General features: G+C 47.6%; 1 protein-coding gene across 1 annotated transcript in view; it reads left to right on the top strand.

Annotated features, from left to right (window-relative positions):
* Positions 1-5598: 5598 nt before the first annotated feature.
* Positions 5599-20909, top strand: part of SMARCD3 (SWI/SNF related BAF chromatin remodeling complex subunit D3) — a 76174-nt gene continuing 60863 nt past the window's right edge. The window contains exons 1-2 of the mRNA XM_082289044.1: positions 5599-5694; positions 6945-7134. The gene's annotated coding sequence lies outside the window, so the exon portion shown is untranslated. The remainder of the gene's footprint in view (positions 5695-6944; positions 7135-20909) is intronic.

The raw sequence follows: 20909 nt of genomic DNA, 5'->3' as shown, positions 1-20909 counted from the left end.
GCAGGAAATACTGCTAGCAGACTGCCCAGTCCATAAACTGGGGATTCTGGTTTTTACCTGAGGAACAGTTCTCCAGCCAGTGTTGTTTGACACTTGAAATTGATTATTTGGAAGCAAATATAAGATCTCTACAAATAAAATCGGCACATTATGTTAAAAAATGTGAAAAAAGTCATGAAGAGAAGATAATGGTGGAGAAGTGTGTAGCAGAGCAAGGCTCTTCACATAGATTTTTGTCTTAGAACAGTCAAATGCAAACTTACCGGCTTGGGGAAGACAGTGTGTATCACTCCTCCAGAGAGGACTGTGTGTTAAAAAAGGTAAATCTGTAAAGAAATTGACTGTATTAAAGTGCAAGCAGCTTCATTTTTCTTGGACCCACTATTTTAGACATTAAAATCCAGGTGCTGTCCCAGCCTTGTAAAATATCAGTTTAAGACATGATATAACAGAGCTGTACAGGTAGAAGATCTGGGGGAAACAGATGTTGTTGATGTGAGACAGCAAGAAGGGCCCTGGTGGCATAGCACACAGCCTATTTTTTAAGACTTCTAGGGAACAGAAAATACAAAGGATGTTTGAGGTTCACAAAACTTACCTGAAGATTGTAAGAAGTATTTTTACAATGTGAGATGCAGAACTCTTGTAAGACAAGGGGTAATGGCTTTAAACTGGGTTTAATGGTTTTAAACTAAAAGAGGGTAGATGCAGGACTAGATGCAAGAGGGACCATTTTTAAAGTGAGGCTGGTAAAGCACTGGCACAGGTTGCCCAAAGAACCTCATCCATGGTTGAGGCTGAACCCCTCCAAGGCCAGGTTGAATGGGACTTGGAGTGACCTTATTGACCTTATTATGGGTGGGAGATGTCCCTGCCATGGCGGGATGGGACTGGATGACCTTTACAAGTCCTTCCTAACCCAAATTTTCTATGATTCTATGAGTTCTTAGAAGGTTGTGAGTGATCTGATTAGGGTGTGTGAGTACATGTACTAAGTGAAAACACTGGATACTAAAGCAGTTTTTAGTTATCCAGGGGTAAGCCACAAGAGCTACACCAAGACGAACAGCTTTAAACTGCAATAGATTAATTCCAAAGGAAAACAGGCACATGCTTTCAGTGCTGAAAGTGAATAGCTAGTGAAATTATAGCAGTAACTCTTCTGGTGTGCTACAGTTGAATTGGTTTAACAGAGATCATTGGAGGCAAGTGTGAAATTACTTGTCAAATGTAGGTGAGCAGAATATGTCCTTGTCAAATGTTAGGGGGTGTAGAGTAAGTCCTTCATGGCCTTAAATTTTGTGACTGCCACTATATGGTGGATGAAATTTGCAAAAGAGAAATCCATCAAAGGCTGTTAAAGCCAAAACCTCTGGCACAGCAGGTCTCTGAATTACAAATCTGTAAGACCTAGGAGAGCTGCCAGAGAGGGAGCATTCCTCGTCTACCCTATTTTTATGATTTTTTCTAGGCAGACAGTGTTGGCCACTGTCGGGGAGAGGGTAAATGAGTCAGGTGTGCTTATGATTAGACTCTGTGCCACCCTTTTTGTGTCTTGTGCTAAAAAATACTAGATCTTTTTCAAGGATGCACTTTAGTTCAGCCAGAAATGATGAACTATGTGAGGATCATGATACTGAGTTTGTGTACTACAGTGGGGTCATGAACTGGCCAGGAAGACAAATTACCATGATTGCCATGTTTGACCTTGTAGCCCTGAAGAAATGCACACCCTTATGTGGTGTTTCTGCTTACCCCAACATGCACCAGGTATGTTTACTTTTGTGTATACTTCACTTTCTTTGGGGTCCACAGCAATGGATACTTTTCTTCCTTGTCTTTAGTTGTGAAGGTAATTTCCTCCATTGCATGTTTTAGACTGGCTGACATACCCTGTTGGAATAATCTGTTGATCCTAGAGAAGGATGTACAGTATATGTTACAAATACAGGAAGCTTCTGTCCCAGCTGCATTTTTAACTTCAAGTAACAGGTGAAAATAGACTCTCCACCTTTTCATCTGTGACAGATAGCTACTCTATCTCAAATTAACAAGTATACTTAAACCCCAAACCCAGATGTTGTGAACTCAGAAACGTTGTCTGATCATGGTGTCCATCAGTCTTCTCCAAGACTGGAATATAAATGATGTGCCTCTGCCATGCGACCTGGACGAGTAGCCCATCTCCCTCAGGGGATCTGCCCAGGGTGGTCTCCCCCCTCCTCCCTGGAGCAGTTCAGGTCTGTCTGGGCAGGTCCTCTACTCAGTCACAGCTCACAACCTGCTTCACCCCAAAGTGCTGCAAGGCCAATTCCCAGCACACTGGAGAGTGCAACCCAGGCACTTGCAGATGGTCTAAGCTGTCCCACAGAAGTTCTGGAGTTGCTGTTGGTCAGATGAGATGAGCAGATAGAGGATAGGATGCTCTCAGTAACAGGTGCACATTCCCCCAGCTACAGCAATGTATTCTTGCTCAGCAGACTCCTCCATTCTTCATTCCAGCACAAAGAGTTCTTTTCATAAGAGCTTGCTGTCTTCTCTTTGGCTTTGAGCATTGCCTTGTCACGCATCCATTGTGAAATATTCCATACAGCACTGCAGAGCGTGTGCAGGTGCAGGCTGCCAGCTTGGTCTCAAGCTGGAAGTCGTGGCCTGAACCACTACACCAGATGCTTTCATGCCCCACTGTCCCAAGGGCTCACCACTCCCTAGACCTGTACTTCAGCCAAGGCAGTCACCCTCTCCTATTCCCATTCCAAACCCTTTCCTGGATGTACTAAGCACTTACCTTGTCTTCTCAGCATGCATGCTGAACCATTGCTCATGGATTCTCAAAGGGGGCAATTTTCTGGTGACAGGTACCACACAAACTCATTTTCCATTTGCAACAGTATTTTGGTGGTACAAATAACTGTAGGGAAAAGCTTGAAAACGTGACACAAAAAAATGCAGTGAAAAAGCCAAAAGCATGTGTATAGTCTCTCCTTAAAAACACCCAGTGAGACTTAAATCCACCTCGTCATCTTTACAATATTTTACTTCATCTTTTAGACATACACTGGTTTTGAGCCCATGAAGCTGGCAGGTTTTCTTGGCTTTTTGCAGATGGAGCTCAGTCCTTCCACTGCTTCCTCACAGCTGCTTGGAGCATCACCCCAAGGTATTCACTGTCAGTGTTCATTCTGTCCAAACTTCCCTCCTTGTCCCCGTGGACTGCAGGGCTTTGGCAAGTCGCACTGAAGGTTCCTTCTAATTACTCTGTCCAAGTGCACATCATAGACATCTCCCACTGGGTGTTTAAGAAGCAATTCCTTTTCCTGTTAGAATTGACACTGCACCAAAGACCCTTAGCCCGCCAGGCCCAGTACCTTCATCCTCACCCTCCCGGGAGTCACCAGCTCCTTAAACACAAGGAAAAGCGTGCGGACAGTGGATCGCAGCTCTGGGCCTGTTCTGAATTTGAAGGATTGGACGTGCCTCAGAGCTCCCCTGGCCTGTTGGCTCTCTCATCCTGTTAGTACCGTACCCATCGCCACTGGAATTCTCACTGCCTCCCGGTGAACCCCGGCCCCGTCACCGTCGGTGCGAGCCCCGCTCGGTACCGGTCGGAAGCGCTCCCGACCCTGCTGCGAGCGGGCGGTGCTCGTCCCCAGCCAGGTACGGGCAGCGCGGGCCGCGTTGGCACCGGGCTGGGCGGGGGCTCTGCGTCGGGCCCGGCGGCCCGGGGGGGTGATGCGGAGCGGGGACGGCGGGCGGCGCTGTGGAGCGCGCGGAGGCTGCGGCGGCGGGTCGGGAGCGCTGCTGGAGCAGCGGGGCTGCGGCGGCGAGGGCGGCAGGGGGCGGCGGTGAGTGCGGGGGTGAGTGCGGGGCGGGGGCGGCGGGGCTGGGGGACTGCGATAGTAAGGGGACTCTGGCGGTGGTGCGGGGCGCTGGTGGGGAGAGAAGGGGGTGGCTGTGGCGGCGGAAGCAGGGGCGGCGGGGCTGGGGACCGTGGCGGCGGCGGACCCAAAGCCAGTCCGTCCCTCTCTCGAGCTCGGTCGAGGCGGCAGCGCCGGAGCGGCCCGTGGGGTTGGGAGGGTGTGGGCGCCGCACCCGCCTGTCCCCGGGAGGAGCTCCGCGCCGCGCCGCCCCCGCGGGGCTGGGAGCGGGGCAGGGGCCGCGGCTGCACCGCCCTCCCGCCGCAGCAGCGCGGCCGGGGCCGGGCGCTCCCGGCGCGGGACCCTCTGCCCTGGCGCGGCGGGCGAGCCGCACTTTACAGACGGTCCCTGGCCGCTCTCCGCAGCGCCGCGCAGGCGCCCCGCGCGCAGACGGCCCCGGCGGGAGCGGAGCATGGACGGGACGGTGAGCGCCGCGCGGCCCCCCCGCCCCGGCCGCCCTCCGGCTCGGCCCTGCCCCGGGCATCTGCGAGACGCCCACGCCGGCGGTACCCCTGGGCCGGGCACGCACCCCGGGCAGCACCGCTGCTGCTCCCGCCCGGGCGCTGCCCGCCGGGCTCGCCCGCCCGGGAGATTGGTGGAGTCCGGGCGGACCCCGCGCCGCCGGTACCGCCCGGCGGTGCCTCCCTCCTCAGCCGCCGCCGCCGCTCTCCCGCGGAGCCGCGGCTGGAGCGCCCTGGCGGCTGCCGCGCCGCGCTCTCTGATCTTTCCCCCGGACTCGGCTTTACGCGGTGCGGCGCCCGCCTGGCCCCCGCCGGCTGTCCCAGCGCGGGCCCCGCGTCCTCCGCCGAGCCCCGGCGGCTTTGCTGCCTTGCAGGAACTCGGCTCGCTCGGAGAGGCAGGCAGAAAGGGGGAGCCCAGTGCTCATTTACCTCTCCCGAATGTGGGCTGCAGGCCCCCTCGGGAGGGTCTCCTTTAGCAGGGACTGACTTTACCGAGGGAGACACCATCACTCGTCTGGAATTGCCCATCCTGCCCTGACATGGTCCATGCATTCTCTGGAGAGGAGTGTCCTCTTCTTAACACCCTGTTCCTGGAGACACCCCAGCGCTGCCCTGCATCTAACTGACTGCTGTCTCTGGTGCTCCAGCAACAACCAGCCTTCACACAGGAGATGGCAGCTTTTGAGAGAGAGTATTTGACTTGCTGCCTCTAAGATGCCCCTCAGTTCTGTCTTCAGAGGGAGATACATGGTCCCAGATACTCTCTCAGGACTAACAGATCCGTGCCTGTGGGAGACTGATGCTCTGCGTGGCCTTCTGGAAGATCTTCTGACTTCCTGAACATGTAAACCATCTCACTTTAGCACCAGGAGTCTGCTGCTGGAGACTGCTGCTCCTTCCCTCCCTCCTGTTCCCTGAGGCCTGAACTCTTCTCCGTTTCCTCCATCACTGTGGCCTGTGGAGGATCCCTGTGTGCGAGCTGCTGCTGGGAAAAACTGAGGTAGAATTAAAATGGGGGACTGAGGAACAAACAAGGTCATTCACCAGTCAGCATGATCTGGGAGAATGTGCATTGTCTTTGCCTGGTACTGTCAGCACTTCCCTTCTTGGAGAGACTGACTTCATCCTACTGCCCATCCGAGGAAGTCCTGCAGCTTCTGAAAATAACCACTTCCTTGGTGCTGTCTCAGGAGCAATCAACGATCTGCTGTTTTCCATGGGGACACGACCAGTGAAGCCAGCCTGTCTTCCCTTGCTGAATGCCCTGACCTCTCTGTGAGGAGGAACTTGCAGCTTGGCCTTGCCCCTAAGGCAGGGTGAGGACACTCAGCCTTTGCTCTCCTCCTTTTCCTCAGTGCTGCAGTAGTGTTCCTTCCTGTACCTCATGCACTCTCCCTTCTCATTTGCGCTGCCTCCACTGCAGTGTTTGCCTCAGCCTCTGCTTGCCTGGGATCTGTCCTTCCTTGAATACAGCTCTGTTTCAGCAGAATTCACCATGATCTTCTTTCTGTCCTTTTTTCTTCCCTTTTTCTGACCCCACTAGATCCAGAGCCTTGGTCCTGTCCCTGGTGGAGTTACCCACTCTACTCATGCCGCCTGGCACTGCCCAGGCTGGCACTGCAATGTTCATACTTCCCTTTCTTGCCTATCCATTCTTTGAACAGTTGTTTCTATCTGCATGTCTAGGTGCGAGCTTATGCTTGAGAGTGCTGTGTGTGCTGGTGCTCACACCTGTTCTGCTGTAATGCTGCTTTTCTTCATCAGCTACAGTACAGAGCTGTCAGGAGCAGCAGGGCTTTGTACTTGCAGGTGCAGCTGGCTCAGCTCTTCCCAAGGAACAGGTCCCTTTTCCTTCTTAGCCTGGTTCGTCTTCTTTGGGACCTATCATAGCATGCAGACACTGAAGCTGCCTGACTATGCCCTAAATCTGTGGGATCATTAGTTACTCCAGTCTGCCGCACTCTCCCTATTCTACTGGGGCAGCTAACAGTGCCTGCTAAAATGCTGGAGTGTTCTGGTAGGAGTTGATTTTGAGTTCTTTAAGGAGTTGATTTTTTTAAGGATGAAAGCAAGCTGACTTGGACAATGTTCCTAAGCTGGCCTGCCTTCCCAAGGTTGAGAAGAACATCTGTCTGAGAAGATACCCTTGCTTCTTGGGACAGGCAAATTCCAGGGATCCACTCTAATCCTACCCACCCTGTGGTTCTTATCAGAGCCTGCTCAATATGTTGACAGGTTATAGGCAAGCAGTGACCTTCATGTCCTTTCTAGATTCCACAAATACAAGCTGGGTCCTGTGGGGAAATTGAAGAGCCCACATGGATGGGCCAGTGCATGGGCAAAACTGCTGTCCTGGCAGCCTGGACATGCACCTGTGTGCAAAGTCTCCAGAGAAGTCCCAAACCACTATGTCAGTCTCATCTTCCCTTTCTTGCTCTTCTCCCCCTCTTTTTTTCCCCATGTTGTGCTGCTTATGAAGTGTCACATGGGTTGGTGCAGTTCTAGGAAATGTTGTTTTTATTGTACATTACTTCCCTCTCACCCAGTACGTACTTTCTCTTTTCAGAGCTGGATCCAAATGCATCCTCAGCCTGCTGTCTTAGAGCTGTTCCTGCTTAAGGTCAATGAGAGCATCTCCTGCTAATTCATCATGACATAATATCTGGTCCCCTGCTCCATCCACAGGATAAGTTTCTTCCTTCTTCTTGGTCTACACAGATGTGACTCCAGGTGTTCAGCTGCCTTGTCTGGTACAGGTAGGTTTTAGCTCTTTGAAAGGTGACCTGTTTTAGTCAGGAAGGATGTGTCTGTGCTTTGTATTGGGGATGGAAAATGTTTACCTTTGGGCATATGGGAAATATTATGTTGTGAAATAAATCCTAAGATGCCAGCTTGCTGCTGCTGGCCTAAACGGGTCCTTTGAATAGCCAATTACTTCTGTAAGAGTTTGCACTAGTGCTGGCAGGAAGATGCTGATCTGGCAGAGTGGACTGGCTCAGAGGAAGTGACATTGGAGGATGCAGTTGCTAAGAGGAGTAGTAGTAGTAGCAGGTATTCTTTGTGGTAATTCATTACTCCATTTGCCACAGGTAAATATAATTAGTTCTTGTCAGGTGGTTATTGATCTGCGGGGTTCCCATGCTTCTCAGTGCAGGTTTAAATTAGCTCTTTCCAGCTAGGAAGGCTTCTTCACTATCTGCTGTTGCTGGATGGGCATTGGTCATCTCCATGATAAGGTGCTCAAATCTGCCACTCAGATCTTCGTTTTCTAACATTAGTTACATTCTACTTGTTGCTTCCACTGTGAATATCCACCTGTCTGTTTTCCCAGCCAGTACACAGTGTGCCTATAAGGGACTTTTGTTTTTGCCACACCTGGATTGGTGACTTCTCACCTTTCACAGCCTGCACAGGTCACCTCACTGGTAGTATAAACTGTGTGGTAGAAGAAATGCATACTATTTTGCTTTGGAAATAAATAGCCTAGGTTGTAACAATTCTCACTGGAATTGGAAGAGCTTATGTATGAAAACTCCTTCAGTTTTTTGATGAAGATGCTAATGCTAACCTTCAGTTCTCTTTATCACTCGGCGCTCTCTCCTCATCCAGTGCAGTGTTGATACAGTGGTTTCCAAGCAGAGTGCTTGGGCTAACACCTGGAATTTGGTGGTCTCTCCTTAAATTGAACAGCATTCCAGGAACTTACCTTTTCTGGAAAGATGCAGCTGAAGGAATTGAATGGTTCTTAATTGAAACTGTAAAATATTGAGAGTTCAGGTGTTATACCAGGAGAGTTATCCAGGTTTTGCATTTTTGTAGAAATGTCCTGGGTGCATGGAAATAAGCAGATACCTACAACTTACGTGCCTTTCCATCTAGCTCACAAGGCTGCGCTGTGTTCTCCATAGTGCTTTCATAATGCAGACACTGGCTAATTGGTCTTGTTCATGGAAGGTTCCTCAGAGGTCATCAAGTGTCTAATTTTTGTGAATTGACAGCCTGAGATGCCCTTGTCAAATGTTTTCAATATTCACTGAGTAAACATGGAAGTGACAAAGATACTGTCATTTCTGTACCTGGATGTATTTGCGAGCACTGGAAGCTCCATGCTGCGCAAGGACCCCATGAATTTTAGGGAAAGGTCTTTCGGTCTTCCTTCCATTTCTTGAAAAACTCTGCATTCATAGGTTCCAGTGTTTGAGAGACAAACCTCCTATCCTTTCCCTTCTGGCCTTTTACAGTCCTGCAGCCTTCTCTGTTTTCTGTACTGGCACAGAGATGGTGTCTGTGTCTGTCTGTGATCAGCGCCCAAAGCAAGGGACAGAAGCATTTCTCTCTGAACAGAACTAGCACCATGGCTTAATTGAAGGCCTTAGCTAGACTGAAGAATTTGCCTACTCCAAGAATGTCAGTGTAATATTCTATTCAATATCGTACCCTTTACCCCCAAATTTGGCACACTTACTCTCTGCCTGTGAATAAATTAAAAAAATTATTTGTTTAAAGGTAGTTCAACTCCTTTCGAGATCCTAAACTGCAGGGAAGAAAACACAATTTACCAGTTATATATTTTTATTTTTACAGGCACAGCTATTGCATTGAAGTGGGAAATCATGTAAACTTAACTTTTCAGCATGTGGCCTTTGATTTGTAAATGTGCTTTTGATGAGCACCTCCCCTATGGAGACAGGCTGAGAAAGTTGGGACTATTCAGTCTGGAGAAGAGAAGGTTGTGTGGAAGTGTCTGAAGGGGCTACAAGGAAGCTGAAGAGGGATTATTTGTTAGTGACTGCAGTAATAAGAGAAGGAGTAATGGGTACAAATTGAAAGAGGGGGAAATTTAGGTTAGATATTAGGAAGACATTTTTTACTATGAAGGTGGTTAGACACTGGAACAGGTTGCCTAGGGAGGTTGTGGGTGCCTCGACCCTGACAGTGCTCAGAGCCGGGTTGGATAAGGCCTTGAGTGATCTGGTCTAGTGGGAGGTGTCCCTGCCCATGGCAGAGGGGATGGGACTAGATGATCTTTAAGTCCATTCCAATCCCTTAACATTTTATGAGTCTATGATGTGAAAGAAATTTGACTTCACTTGGTGAAATTGCAAGGCCCAACAAAGAATGATATTGAAAATTTATAAATTTATTATTTTTAAAGATTTAAACCAGTCACTTTCCTCTGATAAAATATCTATGATTCATGGCAACAGCAGAATTTAGAGTTAAGAGGTCGTGTCTAGATGGAAAGCAAGAGCTGTGTTTGCAGCTGTGAGACCAGTGAGGAATGATTTTAAAATGTTACTTGCAGATTTTTATGCTTTCCAGTTTCATGGTAGAAAGAGGACATAGTGGAAGGTTACTTAAGGGTTTTTATTCTTGTTTGTTCTTTGAGATCATGGGGATAACCACATAGTAACTGAATGGGCTGGCAGGCTGATCACACTCTGTGTGGACAGGGGCCAATCTGCGTAGTTGCAGGAGAAGGTACAAAGCTCATTCACTGTGGTTCACAGAGGCATAGAATGTATTGGTTGGAAGGGATCTTTTACAGATCACCTAGTCATGTTCCAGTGTTTCACCTCCCTCATTGTAAAAAATGCCTTCCTTACTGAAAATGCCTTCCTTCTAATCTAAAACCGCCCTCTTTAAAATGGCACTTTAAAAGTGTTGTCCCTTGTTTTGTCTTAGAGGCCTTGGTAAAAAGTCTCTGTCTTTCTTACAAGCCCCCTTTAAATACTGAAAGGCTTCAAGAAAATCTCCCTGAAGCCTTCTCTTCTCTGGGTTGAACACCCTTGGCTCTCTCAGCCCATCTCCAGAGCTTCAGCCCTCAGAGCATCTCCATGGCCTCCTCTGGGCTTTCTCCAGCAGATCCATGTTTGTCTTGTACTGTGGAGCAAGGTGAGGTCTGACAAGAGCAAACAGGAATAATCCTCCCCCTCACATGCTGTCCATGCTGCGGGATCAGCCCAGGACTGATTGTTTCTGGGCTGGCAGCGCATGTGACCAGGATCTGTTCTATTTTTCATCCATTAGCACCCCCAAAGTCCTTCTCCACAAAGCTGCTCTCAGTCAACTCATCCCCAAGTCTGTACTGGGATAGGTGAGACAATTGCCCCAAAGGTGCAGGGCCTTGCACTTGCCCTTGCTGCACTTCATGAGGGTCCCATGGGCCCACTCTCTCAGGGTCCCTCTGGATGCCATCCCTGCCCTCCAGCTTGTCACCTGCACCCTTGGCTTGGTGTCACCTGCACACACACAAGGGTGCACTCAGTGCCACTGTCTGTGTCATTAACAGAGATATTAACCGGTACTGGTCCCAGTATGGAGCCCCAAGAGACACCACTGGATCCTGATTTCCATTTGGATATTGAGCTGACATCTATTGAAAGACATTTTACTTAGAGCCCAAGAACTATTGATTCCAATGTTCAAAAACTCAGCTGAGAAATGTGGGAAACCAGCGTGGCTGAGTAAGGACCTCCTTCCTGAAACTGAAACACAGCAGGGAAATGCAGAGGCAGTGGAAGCAGGAACACACATCCTGAGAAGAACATAAGGATACTGCCTAGGAGTGTAGGGATGGGATCAGGAAAGCTAAGGCACAGCTGGAACTAAGTTTAGCAAGGGATGTGAAGAATAAGGGCTTCCTTCCACAGGTATGCTGGTTAGACAAGGAAGGCAAAAGAAACTGTATTCCCCAATAAATGAGATGGAGAATTAGTGACGACCAAAATGGAGAAGGCTGAGGTACTCAACAACTTTTTTCCTGCTCAGTTTTCACTTGTAATTGCTCTTCCCAAATCACTGGACTCTCTGAATCTCAAGGCAGGGACAGGGGGAATGAAGTCCTGCCCACTGTAGGAGTAGATCAGGACCTAGACCATCTGAGGAACATGGACATACTCAAGTCCATAGGACCTGATTAAACACGTGCCAGGGTCCTCAGGGAACTGGCTGATGGTGAATCCTGTCTCTCCTTAGTAATCTGTATTCATCAAAGAACATCCCATGACTGGAGAAGCCGAAGCCCTGGCATCAACACCAGCCATGAAGCCAGGTGTTGATCTGCACTGATCATGGTTGTTTACACATTAATGGATCTTATGGCTAAAAGAAACTTTTGGATCATGTGACACCCATATTTTACTGAGCACTAATTGATTTCCATAGGTCCTTACTGTGAGCCTTATACCTTTCACAAAGACAAGCTGGTTAACCATTGGAAATTTCAATGCGATATACTGCTTGTAGACCTTCTATCAGTGGAGGGTTTAAGAACTTGGACAAATACTTGTTAAGAAGGGTTTTGGCAGATCAAGGCTGACTTGGGGAAAGGAAGTATTTGAAGCTCTAAAGGCCATGCCAGCCCCTCTGCTTGTTCTCTTAATACTTGTCATTCTTGTATGAATGAAAGTCTCTAGTGCAACAGTATCTGTATGTGGTTTGTAAGTAGTTGTTGTGCTAGTTTTGGGCTTGGTAGTCCAGACCTATCTTAGTAAGGAAGTGAACGAGTGTGGACTGCTAAGAACAGCATCTCTAGATCTCCCTGGGATGTGCACAGACCAGCTAGGGACCAAGGCAGTGTGCCCTGAGACAGGGCACCTGAGAAACATCTGCTGTCACTACTTTGCTGTGGACTATCTGGTACTTTTAGTCTCCACCATCCTCTGAAGTGAATGGTGGTGTGTGTCTTGTGGACATTTAACACATACAGATTTTGCCAAGTGGTTTACAAGTCCAAGAAAACTGGATGCTCCTTATCTAGTTACTGCTTTTTGCATCTTCAGTGTCTCTTGGCAAGTCCTATGTCAGTTGGTGTCCCAGGCTGGCTATTTTGCATGAAAAAGATTTCATTCATTTTGAACTTAGTCCTCCATTTTTGTTGGTGGTCCTCAAGTTCTTCTGTTACAGGACAATGTGCTCCTTTCATCACAGTGACAATTTTCATTCATTGTATTTCCCCCCTCCTCTGCAACATAAACACGCACTCTGCTTCAGTTCCTCTCCATAAGAGGATTATTTTGTACCTAGTCTTTCTATATCTGTATGGTTATAATTCTGCTGTATGCTTTCAGAGATGTGACCAGCACTGGCTGCAGTGTGATAAAAAAACTGTACTGACTGATACCGTGTTCTGTAGTGTCTTCTATCAGGCTCTTCAGTACTCCTTCAGATATTATTTTCTGAGTGAATGCTTCTGTCAAGTGTTGCAGCCATCCTCATCTGTTAATATCTTTAACAATATAAATTGCACACAAAGTTGTAATTCGTGGAGTCCTGTTTTTTGTTTGAAGAGTAGGTGTGTAAGTGTGCCATTGCAGGTAAGGAGTCAGCGTGTCTTCTGTAGAGACAAACAGTGCCCCATGGGTCTGTTATGTTCCTATTCTATTCTCAGTTGTGTCCCTGTTTTATTAGGATTAGAATTCTTCGATGGGTCGTGTAAATCAAAGTGGGTTTGTCAGCATATTGCACTTCAGTGTTTTGAAAATGGCTCTCAGCAAGGTTTCTAAAGAATATAAAAGCTGATAAGGGAAATAGTCAATAAAGAAAACTCCTTGTTAACAGTAAGAAAAAGCAGTGACTCATAAAATGGTTGAGGTTGGAAGGGACCTCTGGAGGTCATCAAGCAGAACTGGTTGCCCAGGACTGTGTCCAGACAGCCTTTCAGTATCTCCAAGGTGGGAGACTCCACAACCTGTCTGGGCAACCTGTCAGCCTCACTGTAAAATACCATTTGTTGATGTGCCAAGGGAACCTCTTGTGTTTCAGTCTGTGACCCTGGCATCAGGTCCTGTCACTGGACACCACTGAAAAGAGCCTGGATCCATCCTCTTTGCATGCTCCCATCAGGTATTTATATACATTAATGAGCTCCCCTCTGAGCCTTCTCTTCTCCAGACTGAGCAGTACCAGCACTCCTGGCCTTTCCTCACTGGAGAGATGCTCCAGTCCCTTTGTCATCTTCATGGCTCTTCTCTGCACTCCTCAGTATGTACATGTCTCTCTTGCACTGGGCAAAGCACTCCAGCTGTGGCCTCATCATGCTGCACTGAGGGGAAGGATCCCCTCCTGGATGTCACTGTGCCCAGTGCAGCCCAGGTACCCCACCCTTGCTGTTGCCTCGTGTTCCACTTGGGGTCTTTGTCTGACAAACTGCTCTCTGGCTGAGTGGCCGCCAGCACATTCTGATGCCTGGGGTTGTTTTTCCCCAGGGGCAGGAATTTCCACTTCCTGGTGAATTTTTGCCAGGAAATGTAAGGGTACACGCAAGGCGAGAGCACACCTCTTCTTCATTAAGGTCAGGCAGTCAAGGAGGTTCTCCATGCAAAGGGGATAATAAGTAAATGGGGAAAGTGCTACAGAAAAAGAGAGACACAAGGCTGTGAGTCAAGGGATAATGGCGACAAAGCCCAAGAGCAGACTTCCACTGACTGATGAGCCTTTAGGAAACTACAGGCATAGCTTTCAAGAGGTCTAAGCTGAATTAGTGCAATCCCTGGGACCTGGAGTTGCTGAAGGTGGTGGCTGTAGAAGGACGAATAAATGCTGAGTTTCTGTGCCTTTTTGGTTCCCCATTGGTGCTCAGTGTAGGATGAATGAGTTCCAAAGATCTAAATAACGAAACAACAAAATTAGATGATAATGTGACATTATTTGGCGCAGTAGAACCTAAAGCTGTCTTAGGATTGGGGAAGAGTGTTTCAAAACTGGATGATAATATGGCAGAATAAATTCCAGGTTGATGAATTTATATGTAAAGTGCATAAAGAAAATAAACCTGCCAATGTAGCCGCATTGTTGCTAAAATTATTTCTTTCAGCTCAGGAAAGAAATCTTTCTCTGCAAACACGAGCTTAGCAGTAGTGATTAAAATGGAAAATTTGATGTTAGATATTACAGGAAATGAATTAGCAAAGCCGAAGTTACTGTTGTAATATTGTATAAATCCATGGCTCTCCTATGTTCTGAAGAGAGGATGGCGTTCTGTATCCCTTAAGATGCCGTGACTAGTAGAACTAGAGGAATTCTAGAAAAAGTGATAAGGATAGTGAGAGGTGGAGGGATTTCCATCAGAGGAGGCCTGTGAGAATTCTTTAGAGAAATGATATACGAAGGTAAAAGTGGTAGAGATCATCAGCCACCACTGAGGAAAGGCAAAGCACAAATGGACTTAGGATTTGTAGGAGATAGAGGCATGTGATGAAATTATGAGGCAACAGGCTTAAAACTAGCACAAAATATTGTGGGTGTTGGGTTTTTTTCTTTTCAGCTGAACATAAGCCCAGATGTGCCCAGGTGGGCAGGAGGCCAATGGCACCTGACTTGTACCAGCACTGGTGTGGGCACAACCCCCGGGGCAGTGCCTGTCCCTGTGCTGGCACCGCCAAGCCACCTCCTGTCCTGGGGGTAGTTCTGGGCCCCTCATGACAAGGCTGGAGCGTATCCAGAGAAGGCAACGGAGCTGGGGAAGGGGCTGGAGCCCCAGGAGCGGCTGAGGGAGCTGGGAAAGGGGCTGAGCCTGGAGCAAAGGAGGCTCAGGGGGGACCTTGTGGCTCTGCACAAGTCCCTGACAGGAGGGGACAGCCGGGGGGGTGGTGGGATGGTCGGGCTCTGTTCCCGGGGAACAGGAACAGGAGGAGGGGAAATGGCCTCAAGTTGTTGGGAAATATTTCTTTACTGAAAGGGTTGTGAAGCCCCAGCACAGGTTTCTCAAGGAAGTAGAAGGGTCACCATTCCTGGAGGGATTTAAAAGACACGTAGGCAGGACATTTGGGGACACGGCTTAGTGGTGGACTTGGCAGTGCTGGACTTACGTTGGATATGATGATCTTGAAAGTCTTTTCCAACCTAAATGATTCTGTAATTCTGTTCTGTGATTAGTAAGTGGACTGTGTTCCCCTTCACTCTTAGGGCACTGCACTGCATTCACTCTGCAAATTGAGGTATAAGGGTGGAGAAGGGGTCCCTCTGCTGCCAGAAGCCTCCAGGCTCCCTATTATGAGGCATGCTATCCACTGATCCTTTGAGCCCAGTCTCTAGCTGTCTCTCCTTTCCCACATCAGGTATATGGAGCAGCAGGCCCCTGTTTCAGTTGACACTCCCTCCCCAAATTGCAAATCTTAAGTATCAGTGCAGTCTTTTCAGAAGGGTGAGGAAAAGGCTTGCGCGAGGGAGGAGAGAGAATGTGAAACGGGATTGGGCGGCACCAGCAGTGCAGTGGGCACTGACTGCATCCTGCAGCCCAGGGAGCAACCTTGATGCTCCTGCATGGCTGCAGTGCAGATCCCACCTCCACTAAGGTCCCGTGCTGCAGGACCTCTCCCTGGTGAAGTGGCCAAGGCGGCCGCAGAGGGGCAGTACGGAACTGCCAGGACAGTGTCCCTGCGGACCCCTGCCTGTGCGGAGCTGCTCCCGCACCGACAGAGCAGCTCGGGAACACAGCAGGAATCTGCCATGTGCTGCGGGCCGGCGCTGCTGCCCTGAGGCCTCCAGTGTATAGAGCCTGCTGATTTTGCAGACATGTTCTGGTTAAAACTAGTGGTGAAGGCAGACGAGAGATGGACACTGCCTTTTGCCAACCAGCTCTTCTGGAAGTGCAGGTCTCGACCACAGGAAGCCCATGGAGAGGAAGGAATCAGTTTATTGCACATTAGATCAGTGAGAGTGAATTGAAAGAGCAACAGGACAACAGGAGAAAAGACAGGCATACAGAGGTTTTTAGGTTGGCAATGTCATTTTAAATGTTGATATCAAAACCAGTTATTAGGGATAATCTGACATATTATAGCAAAACGCTTAAAACATATTCTGAAAATAGGAATGGGAGAATGATTGATGTGCTTAAGTGGGGGAGGTGATTATGACTGTATAAAACTCCTTATGATCTTAAAGATGCTGAAATGCTTTGGGCACAGTGTCCAAAAGCAGTGGCTGTCTCCTTGGCAACAGGAATGCATCTATCTGTTGCCATGGCAATGGACTAGAGGGGTGCTCAAGGAGGGCTTGTGCAGAGCTCATCAGCGCAGGCTCCCAGCTCTTCATTGCTCCTCCCTGGAGCAGAGGCTGTGGGCATATTCAGGTGCTCTGATCCTGCAGCTGACAAGGAGGAGTGAACTGGAATAGTGTGGTACTGTTCCTGCTCCCTGTGTAAAACAGATTAATTGTGCAGTGTTGTTTCATCTGGGGAGTTCCTTCCTCAGTCCCTAATTGCCAGCATTAAAGACTTCTTTGAAGCTCCCCATAAGGAAAGCAGGATTTTTGCTATCCAGAGAGGCATCAGAGAGTGTTTGATGTTGATTCTTTCAAAAGAGCAGACAGACAAATCTGAAAAACAGGAAACAGTGTATATGCAAGGAGTCTGCATCTCAGCCCTTTCCTGGTGTCTAAAAGGAGAATTGTGCAGAGGCACTGACAGGCCTACCTGTACTAGGTCCACCACACAGGAACTGCTAATAAAGTAAGCAAATTATGTATAATAGGCACCACTTCTTCTAAACCCACTGTGATACTCTTCTAAGGGAGCCAACTCGTATTTAGCACCAGAAGTAGGATCTAAGCATGGTTTGATGTTTTTATCCTTTTTAAATACGAGGCGTGGGATGCAGAAGCACTGATGGAACAGTGATCATTTCAAAGTGATGAACTGGTAAAATTATTTTAGAAGCAGCATTTTGAATGCATTTCTATGTATTGTGTGTAGGTATTACTAAGCAGTGTTTAATTTTTTTCATCAACAGGCTGCTTTTCATTCTAGTAGCTTCTTCCTAGTCCTGCATTAAAGGATAGCAAAATAGAAATCCATTACTTACCTTCATTATCATACTGTTTTGCCCCCTGATACATACCTTCTAAGGCAAAAAGCACTTTCAATCGCTGCTTCTAGACTGGCATATGTGCTTTCAGGTAAAGGCACTCCAGGTGTTTTGTCCTTGCCTTGTTTCTGCTCCAGTCTCCAGGCTGTGGTTCCTCATATGAATTCACAGCATGTTGATTGGGCAAGTTGATTGAGTTACTTGTCATGCTTAAGTCTTTCCTGAGTAGAATCATAATATCATAGAATGGCTGAGGTTAAAAGGGACCTCTCGAGATCGTGTGTTCCAACCTCCCATCTCAGAGCTGGGTCAGCTTGAGCAATTTGCTGAGTACCAAGTTCAGTGAACTTCTGAGTATCTGCAGTGGTAGAGTGAACTTGCTCTTTGGGCAACCTTTTCTAAGTAAAAACCCGTTCACCTGTTGTGTATGTGCATCTGGTTCAAACGTTCCCTGACCGTGTCCTCCTTCACCGGGGGCAAGTCTTCCTTGCTTCAGACATCTTAGTGGTCTTAGGAGCCTGGAATTCCTGACAGCCAATCTTGCCAGTAAAGAAAGATGTAAAGAAGGCATTCAGTACTTCATTCTCAGCAAATCCCCTCCCCAGTAAGCCCACATTCTCCCATGTCTGTCTTTTACTGCTGAGATATTTGTAAAAAACTTTCTGTCTGCCCTTCATGTTCCTCACAAGATTCAATTCCAGGTGGGCTTTTGTTATCCTAATTGCATCCCTGCATGCTTGGACACTGTCTCTGTATTCCTTCTGGGTCACCTGTCCCTGCTTCTGCCTCTTGTAATGCTTCAGCTCAGTCAGGAGCTCCTTGTTCATGCATGCAGGCCTCCTGCTGCTTTTGATTCATTTCCTGCCTGTGGGATGTACCAGTCTTGAATTTGGAGGAGGTAATCTTTGAAAATCAACCAGATCTCCTGTAACTCTCTTCTTTTCAAGGCTGTAATTCGTAGAAATCTTCCAAGAAGATCCCTGAACAGGCCAAAGACTGCTGTTTTGAACTCTAGGGCTGTGATTCTGTTTTCTACCCTGATCCATCCTCTCATGTTCCTGAAATATCATCTCATGGTCTAGCTGAGGCTGCTCTGACCTTCACATTCCTGACCAGTTCTTCCACGTCGAGAGCACCTCTCCTTGTCTGCTCCTCAGATGCCCGTGTTAGGAGTTTATCTTCAGTGTGACCCAGAAGCCTCATGGATTGCTTGTGCCCTGCTTTCTTATCCCCTCAGCAGATACTGGGGTGGTTGAAATCTTCCATGAGGACTAGAGACTGTGGACATGAGGACTTTTGCTGCTGTCTGTGGTCTCACTACTTCTTCGTCAGCGGGTGGTCTGCAGCCGACACCTACCACAGCGCTACATGTTGGTCTGCCTGATAACTCTGTTCCTAACTCTGGTCTATGAGCTCTCAGCTGATTCTCTGTCCCTCCCAAGATGGAGCTCTGTGTGCTCCAGCCACACGCTTGGCTGAAGGGCAGTTCCTCCTCCTCATCCCCCCGCCTGCCCTTCCTAAAGAGTCTGTCTCCAGCCATCACAGCACTCCTGTCCTGTGGGTTGTCGGTTACTTTGGAATTCAGTGCATGTTCAGGGTGAAAAGGGACCAGAGAGGGCGTCACTAACAGCATGGATGTTCGGAGGTTTTCTGTGAGGAGGGAGAGGTGGGCTGTCAGTCTGGGACCAGATACAGCACCGTTGCAATAGGAATCAGGAGAATATGTCACAGCTTCGTCGGTTTGAAGAGAGTGACTGAGGGCCTTCTGTCCTCCAACCATAGGCAAATGGCAGAAAAAGCATTTCACATGTTCCTGCTCTCTCAGATGCTTTGCTGCAGGGAGACTGCAACAAGATCAGGAACTGAAATATTAACTGTTGGAGTTATATGTGGTTCATTCTTCACCAGCTGCCAGACAGAACAGTAATTTTCTGAGGGTGTTCTTCAGGGTTTTGTCTGGTTTGAAATAGGTCAGAGACCTATTGTTTCTGCAGGCAGGCAAGAGGGTTCACAGCACTGGTCTTTTGAGAGACAAATGGAGTTGAAGTATAAGGGAAGATCAATGCTAATCCTTAAAATAACGCCATAACAGGAGAGGGATGTAGGTTTGCAACTGATTTTTTATTAAATAATTTATCATGAGGAACTGTGATTATTGATGCCTTGCAGCACTGTGGAAGAGACAAGGCATCCTGGAGCTGCATGGCAAAGTGGATGCAGGGCAGGGTAAAATCAGCAAATGCATAAGGCTGATGGGATGCAGAGGGATGTAGAATTGGGCCTTTATCTATATGCAGTATCTATACTGCATATAGACAGTTTCAGAACAAATTTTAGCCTGTGGCATTCCAAGAGGATTTAATCAGAGTGAAAAAAAAAGTATTTGCCAAGTTCAGAAGAGACAGAATTGCAGTTTTGTGATGTGCAACAGCAGGAGCTTGAACTGGGGAGAGGAAGGATTGACTCGAATAGAAGGAGATGGAGAAACAGAAAATGAAAAAGAAGAGTAACTGTCAAAACAAAGTCAGCCAAGTGGAAGAGTTGCTAAAGATCAAATGCAGCAGGAAAGGATTAAGTTATGTGATAGACAAAAGAAGATTTTCTGAAGAACAGAAATATGACAAGCTTTTTTTGTGTTGGAATATTTCTTGGCTCCCTGTATTTCTTACTATTGGAGTATTAGTGATTAACTTTCCATTACATAAACTTTCCACAAATTTTTTAGGTTTGTTTTATTCTTGTTTAGATTAGGTGAATACCCTACTGGAGATTAATATCCAAGATCTTAACTAAAAGGATTTAAAAATACTGTTTTAATTGTTATGGTATCTCAGACTTGCAACTAACGATTTAGAAAGCCTTTCTCTCTATAACCTTAGCAGAAATTTATGTATTATTATCTGGCATCATATTTATAATTAGTATTTGGTGTTGCTGTATCATATGTATATATACCAGCTTGGCTTTAGCATCAGAACACTAGGGAATCTCTTTGAAGAAGGAAGCGTAGTTATTTCCCAAGAGACAATAAGGTAGTCAAAATCCCCTACAAGTTCATTGTTTCTATGGTTTCAAGTTTCAGGCTGGGTATAAATTGACCAGAAAACAGGTGCCAAGGATGGGGTGCACAGGGTAGGAATTTGGTGGCTATTCCGAGCAAGTGTAGCCAGACAGCTGGCATGCCTGTCAGGATGACTGGTGTTCTCTATTCCACTGCGCTCCTTCTATTTCCATCTCTTAACTTCATCTGTAAACTGTCAAGGTCAGAGACTACATTGTTCTTAGCTGTACTTCCTCATACTCTCAGGCACCAGAAACTACTGAGTCCCAAGAATGGGAAGGATTGTGACATGTGGCAGAGAATGTGACTGACACAAAGTACAACACGCAGCTCTTCTCCCTCTGACAGTGCATGGCCATGCACAAACATGCCTCTCTCCTTGGAGTTCTCCAATGTAAACTCTGTTTGTTTTGAAAAGCACTGAATGCCATAATGATTCAACTTAAGTTTGTTCTGCCTGTGTTTCTTCTGCACGTTTTGAAGATGATTTAACAAGTAACTTGTGCCACCACTTGTGTGCCTTGTCATTCAGACGTGCTTTTTCCTGGGATCACATGCGGTGCGGTGCTGTGCACGCTGTGTGCCGGGTGACCCCGTTGCCGAAGGCAGGTTGTGCCTCTGAGCTGGGAGCTGCCAGCCTGCTGTGCGTGTGCTCTGGTGA

The sequence above is a fragment of the Coloeus monedula genome, assembly GCF_965178545.1.
Source record: "Coloeus monedula genome assembly, chromosome: 1".
Taxonomy (NCBI): Eukaryota; Metazoa; Chordata; class Aves; order Passeriformes; family Corvidae; genus Coloeus; species Coloeus monedula.
Note: the sequence above shows the minus strand (reverse complement) of the source record. Positions and strands in the feature narration are given on the sequence as shown.